At 32.8% G+C, this 6,380-nt stretch overlaps 1 pseudogene across 1 annotated transcript; it reads right to left on the bottom strand.

Annotated features, from left to right (window-relative positions):
- Window positions 1–474: 474 nt before the first annotated feature.
- On the bottom strand, window positions 475–3,415 carry LOC143224207 (potassium voltage-gated channel subfamily B member 2 pseudogene; annotated as a pseudogene). The gene is made up of 2 exons (XR_013013270.1): window positions 3,143–3,415; window positions 475–1,407 (listed from the first exon to the last, which is right to left on the bottom strand). The product of XR_013013270.1 is annotated as a potassium voltage-gated channel subfamily B member 2 pseudogene (transcript).
- Between the last annotated feature and the right edge of the window lie 2,965 nt (window positions 3,416–6,380).

The raw sequence follows: 6,380 nt of genomic DNA, 5'->3' as shown, positions 1-6,380 counted from the left end.
TAGTGTATGTGTTAGTTTTTATCGACAGTTTAGGTAACATATGAGAGGTTGATGTTTATTTGATGGTTTGAACTGCATATCTAGTCTTTCTCTGGAAATATAAAATAGTATAAACCTGTTTCAAGTTTATCTGAACATTCATGGTCGTAATATCAAAATGTATTGATTTCTCTGTTGAGAGTTATAAAATTTTTGGAATCAAATACCAGGTTTTTATATACCTTTATAGATGTGTTTGAATCTTACTTGGCCAAATCTACTGAAAAAAAAGTTATTTTATGCATGGACGAAAAAAAACATTATTAAAAACGTAAATGTCCTTTTAATCTGAAATTGATTAGTTACTGAGTGCTTTATGTGTTTTGGTAATATTATTTGTTAAAATCCTCCCATACATATTTTAACTTAGGCTTATTGTATTTACTTGCTAGACAATTTTCCACTGCATGTGCTGATATACATTTAGTGCAATGTCTACGCCTTCAAAACTTCAACTACATGATAAGAGTGAAATGACGAAAAACAAAACAAAGAGCTCACCTTGCTGGTGAATCTGGATTTTATCTTGCGGAAAAGAATTCCTGGTGACGAAAACGAAAGCGAAGAACATGAAGACGGTGCCGGTAACGTGTTTGCTCTTTCGGCCTCTTCGATTATTTTTTTCTCACCAGGGCTCCTTGGACTATCTTCTGGTTTTTTGTAAAACTCTGTAAAGTTGTTGACAATGATTGGTACAGACATCTCAATAACCACTACACCAGCAATACAGCAGACACTCCCAATCACTTTGCCAGGTAAAGTAACGGGAACCATGTTTCCAAAACCAACAGTCGTCATGGTAACACAAGCCCACCAAAAGGCAGAGGGAATGCTGGTGTAAAGAGTTTCAGGTTCATCTTTCTCTGCAAAATGAGCGAGACGAGAAAAAAACACGATGGAAATTACAAGGGATAAAATGAGCAACCCGAACTCTGGGATACTTTTCTTCATTGTATATCCCAAACTTTGCAAGCCTCTCGAATGTCGAGCCAGTTTTAAAATTCTCATAACCCTTGCCACACGGAAGATTAGGATAATTTCGTGAATGTTTTCAAAATCTTTAGGAACAATATTTGTAGCTACAAGAATTGAAGACACAATGAAAGGGGTAATAACTAGGAGGTCAACCATGTTTATTATACTTTTTAAAATCTTCCCCTTGTTTGGTGCAGAAAATAATCTTAAGATATATTCTATACTAAACCAAACCACACATGTGATTTCAATCATACCCAGTTTTTTGTTTTCTTTGTGTAGCGGAATTTCTTCATTGACATCATCATATTGTTCCTTTAAGGAAGGTATCGTACCCAAAATCTGTGTGATGGATGATAGCAGGATGAAGAACACAGAGAAGCTGGTAATGATCTAAAGAAAAAGTTAAATTCTAATCACTAATCGATACTTATTGTCACTTTATGTAAGTATATGTGTTTAAGACATTCACGAATTACGCAGCCCTGCAATGATTTTATTGTCTTGAAATATTCACGTTTTACAGTAATTCTTGTACGCTGAATTCAACAATGATACCAATTTTCTTCGTCGCGTACAGATTTTTTCATAATACGCCATATGTATGTTTAGACAAGTGAATTACTTTCATTAAAATCGGGTCACACTTTGTAACGCTTAAAATATTGACAATCGATAAGACGCTCGCTTCGCCGATTGGACTGTCACCCAAACATAATAATAAAAAAATGTTCATTGTGAGTAAACGAAATAATAATTTGATTCAAGTAAGAGTTTTTCCTTTTATGATTTGCAAATAATCTTTACATGAGAGACAAAATGAATATTATTTTCGAAATCTGCGTAGCTAAATTACGAAACATCCGTTATTAAAACGAAAACAGATTTTATAAAGTTCTAATTCGCAAACCTGTGTTACGTAAGAATTAATAAATAAATACCAGTTTTAAGAAAATCATAAGAAGTACATTTTGTAATATAACAAATAAGGAATAATTGCAGCAGTAGCACCCGAACATAATGTAAACAATGGGCAACCAATCAAAAAACTATTTTAAGGGTAAAGATCAAGTGCCAAATCCAATAATGTTTTTAGTTTAGCCATTCATTCCCTCTCCTTGGCAAGTTGTAGATAGATATGGATGTCCTTTAACAAAGTAAAATAACAATCACGGAAATGCAAATATTAAGTTTGACTAACTTTTGTAAGAAATGCCTTTAGCTTAGTTCATACTTGCAGTGATGAAGAAATGATAGATGGACGATGGTCCATGATTTTATTTAGAGAGCTCCATCTATTCTCTGTTTCAACTATTTGAACTGTACCTTGCATGCCTTTCATTTTATGAACCAAACACAAAATACAAAATGGGGACGTTATAAAGTGACTGTCAATCACACTATTCATTGGCAAAAGAGTAGCTCTAGAGTTGGCGGTGGGTGGTGATGACTAGCTGCCTTCCTTCTAGTCTTACACTGCAAAATTAGGGACGGCTAACGCAGACAGACATCGCGTAGCTTTGCGTGAAATTCAAAACAAACAAGACTTCTAGATGGACAAAACACAAAATAATTAGGTAGGCGTATAGTCCTATAGATAAATAAATCAATTAATCATACAATGAAAAATTAAATAATGTTGCCAAACCTAGTGGCTTTTTGAAGAGCTCGCTGTACATATAGCACCAGCTTTTCCCTCATGGCTCCCACCCACTGAACTGTTAGGTGAAACTAAAGACGTCTAACAATTCTACCATGCCACATGTTATTGTTGCATGATAATATATTTTGTAACCAACTTGGTGTCCTTTCTGTTTCGTGATATGTCCCGATAGTTCATCTACAACAATTCCTTCTGAGTTTTGTACTTTCTAAGACTGATGATCAACACCCATATTGTTATTTTGTTTGAATTTGAAGAACCAGCAAAACAAACAGTAACGCTCTTCTGCTTCTTGAAATACAGATTTTACAGTAAGGGAAGGTGCAACTTTTGCTTTGTACAAAACATGAAGATTTGTCAGATTTTTACTTTGCAAATTAATTCGGTTAAAAAGGGTTAGGAGAACAGTGAATGAATGTTAAACCATTCCTTGTTACCCATTAAACATTTACTTCCAATACTTACATATGCACAGAAACGGAGATTTGGAGGCTATTGGATTTGACCTGATTATTTGAAGATTTCGATACCGACCTGGGGCTATTATGTATGTATCTATTTTCCCAGATTCAACTATATTTGCTTCGAAGTTATTTTAGTGTACTAAAAGTCCGATCAAGGCCTGAGACATGCTTCTATCGATCTTTTAACATTGGGAAAGTAGAGGTCAGCGATACTTCTGGACTTAGAATGCTAAAATCCGGGATTCAATTCTCATCAGTATACGAAATACAGATAGCCCATTGTGTAGTCTCGCGCTAAAACAAACGAATGCGTCTGGGAAAGTTCTCAACCACAAATTGTGACAGGAGCTCAGTTGATGCCAAGTCTTTCGTCACTGTGGCTCATCTTATACTTAAGTGACAAATCTTATGAGAATAATTTTAACATCATGAGATAAGACATTCAAAACGGTGAACGTACTTTTCTACAATATATAAAGCCATAAGTTTAGCATATAATCTAAATATTTTTTTTCAAGTTACTAATATGCATACGCATATGAAAATACTTTACTTTTAACTTGCCCCCCGCTAGTACAGCAGTATGTCTCCGGATTTACAACGCTAAAATCAGGGGTTCGATTCCCCTCGGTGGGCTGAGCAGATAGCCCATTGTGGCTTTGCTATACGAAAAACACAAACACACACTTTTAACTCAGTACAAAACTGCAGAATGGGCATTCTTAGATAATTCCTTCCCAATGATTAAACCCTAAAAATTAGCGCTGTAGGTCCCCAAGCTTATTATTATTTTTACAAAAAAAATACAAAATGTTTATTCTACCATGCAATAAATCTAGATCTAATACCCCCACCAGCCAATCAACTTGGCTATTTTTTAAGGGTTTATTTAAAGATACATCCGTCACGCAAGCCTAATTCATTTCAATGTATATATATATATATCTTGGATAAAACATGTTTTTCTTTATTTCTTCCAATCGTATTGTCATTAGTATTAACTAATGATGACATCTCAAATTAATTATTATATTTAAATAATCTTTTTTTCGACCTTTAAACCCTAATTTCTAGGTTATATTATGCAAATAGAAAAATACGTCTTGGTACACGTGAAATACCGATGAATTTATGTAACCTTCCACTTATCACAGAGCCACTCGAGAAAGACGACTTCATGAAATAGATAATTTGGGTGTAGTTCAACAATTTCTGCTGGAACGTTATGGGTAAAGATTTGGGCAACAAGAGTATGTTGATGCGAAAAATAAACAAACAAAGGTTTACGGGTTTAATACAAAGTTACATTTAATAACTAAAATGCTATACATGTATTGGTATAAACACATTTTCTTAGCTGTCCAACTATAATTACAGTAATTAGGCGTATTGCGTTTTTAGTATTATGTTATTTATTCAGTTTCTCAACATTTCTTCTTGAAAAAACAACTAAGGGACTGAATAGCGAATGTAGTGTTAAAGTATAATAGATCTAATACTAATATTGTAAACTGTACGATCCGACGAATGGCAATAAATCCAAACGCTTTCTTTCTTTTAATAAAAAATATAAATAACTTGGATATTATTCAAAACTAGTATTTAATTTTATGATACTAATGTTAAACTTGTTTAAATAGTTACAAAAATGCTTTGACGAGGTTAGGTATATGAAGTAAAAGAGAATACAACAAGGATTAATTTAATTCCTAGTCTTCAAAACATTAAAATTCTGAATTTTAACAAAAATTACATAAATTCAGTACCTTTTTTTCCAGATTCTTCTTAAACTGTCCATTTGGGATTTATGTGCTTTTAATTTTAAATACGAAACTGACAATTAATAGGATCGTAAAATACAACAATAACAAAAACTCAGCAGCTTACGTGAACTTTATCACATACTTTAAGCCCAAAAAATAAACGTTACTCGTAAAATTATCATAAAGTTAAATAGTTCTGTTACGTATTTCAACGAGATGAAAAGCTTCGCCGAAACATAGTCTAGAATACACTTGTTAGTATTTAGCCAGTAATCCACAACATAGTGTTACGTACTGTGATTCACATCTACAGAACACACACGTAATTTTTTCAATCACATTAACTCTATACATCCCAACATTAACTTCACATGTGAACAAGAAGAAAGAAATCAAATATAATTTCTTAACCTCAAAATTACAAGAACCGATACACAATTTAAAACAGAAATCCACCGAAAAATCACCCATACTGGACTATATATTCCTTGGAACTCAGCACATGAAACAAAACAAAAACTCAACATACTAAGAAACCAAATAAACACAGCCATAAAACTATGCTCACCAGATAAAATGAAGGATGAATTAGACAAAATAGAACAATACTTTATCAACATCAATAAGTTTCCTTCACAAACCGTAGAAAACATTATACGCACACACCTAGACAGAAAGCAAAATCAACTAACAAAAGTAAATATATCTCACGAATTAAAAAATCACGAAACCATATACTACTGAATACCATATGTTCCCGACATCAGCAGAAAAATAACTAACATTTTGCAAACCTAGTAACAAAATATGGCATTCTAATTAATACCCAAATCTATTCCAAAACCAGGCACAAAACTAAGATCTATTCTATACTATGTAAAAACTACACTGACAAACGCCATACCAACATTATTTATAAAATACAATATGATAACTGCCGCGACTTCTATATTGAAGAAACAAGTAGAAAAATGGAAACCAGATTCAAAGAACACAAAAAGTCACCTTCACACATTTTCGAACACTGCAAATCAAATAAACACAACATAACCAAAGAAAACACCCAAATACTAAATAAAGGAACAAACATAAACAAATGCAAAATTAAAAAAGCCTTACTTATACAATAACTCAAGACCAAAAGAAACCAATACAAAGGTACACCTTTATACCTATATTAAAAATAATATAATAAATAATAATAATAAAATAAATAATATAAAATTATATAATCAAACATGGCACGCTCTCCACATTCCAACACTCAATTACACAACCCCCTTCAAACATGTGGTCAGCTATAGGTCAGTTACCTCTTTCTTTCTTTGGGAACCTCATCTACATAAAAATTTTCTCAATCCATATCAGCCATTTTTACATATATAAATTTGACATCTCAGACTCAGGTCAGATGGTCTCAACTCTTTTTACTCTTACTTTAGCTCTTGCAAATTTATTGTTTTTGCTTTTAAAACG

The sequence above is a fragment of the Tachypleus tridentatus genome, chromosome 8 (assembly GCF_004210375.1).
Source record: "Tachypleus tridentatus isolate NWPU-2018 chromosome 8, ASM421037v1, whole genome shotgun sequence".
NCBI lineage: Eukaryota > Metazoa > Arthropoda > Merostomata > Xiphosura > Limulidae > Tachypleus > Tachypleus tridentatus.
The sequence above is the reverse complement of the archived record's forward strand: the minus strand, read 5'-3'. Positions and strand labels throughout refer to the sequence as shown.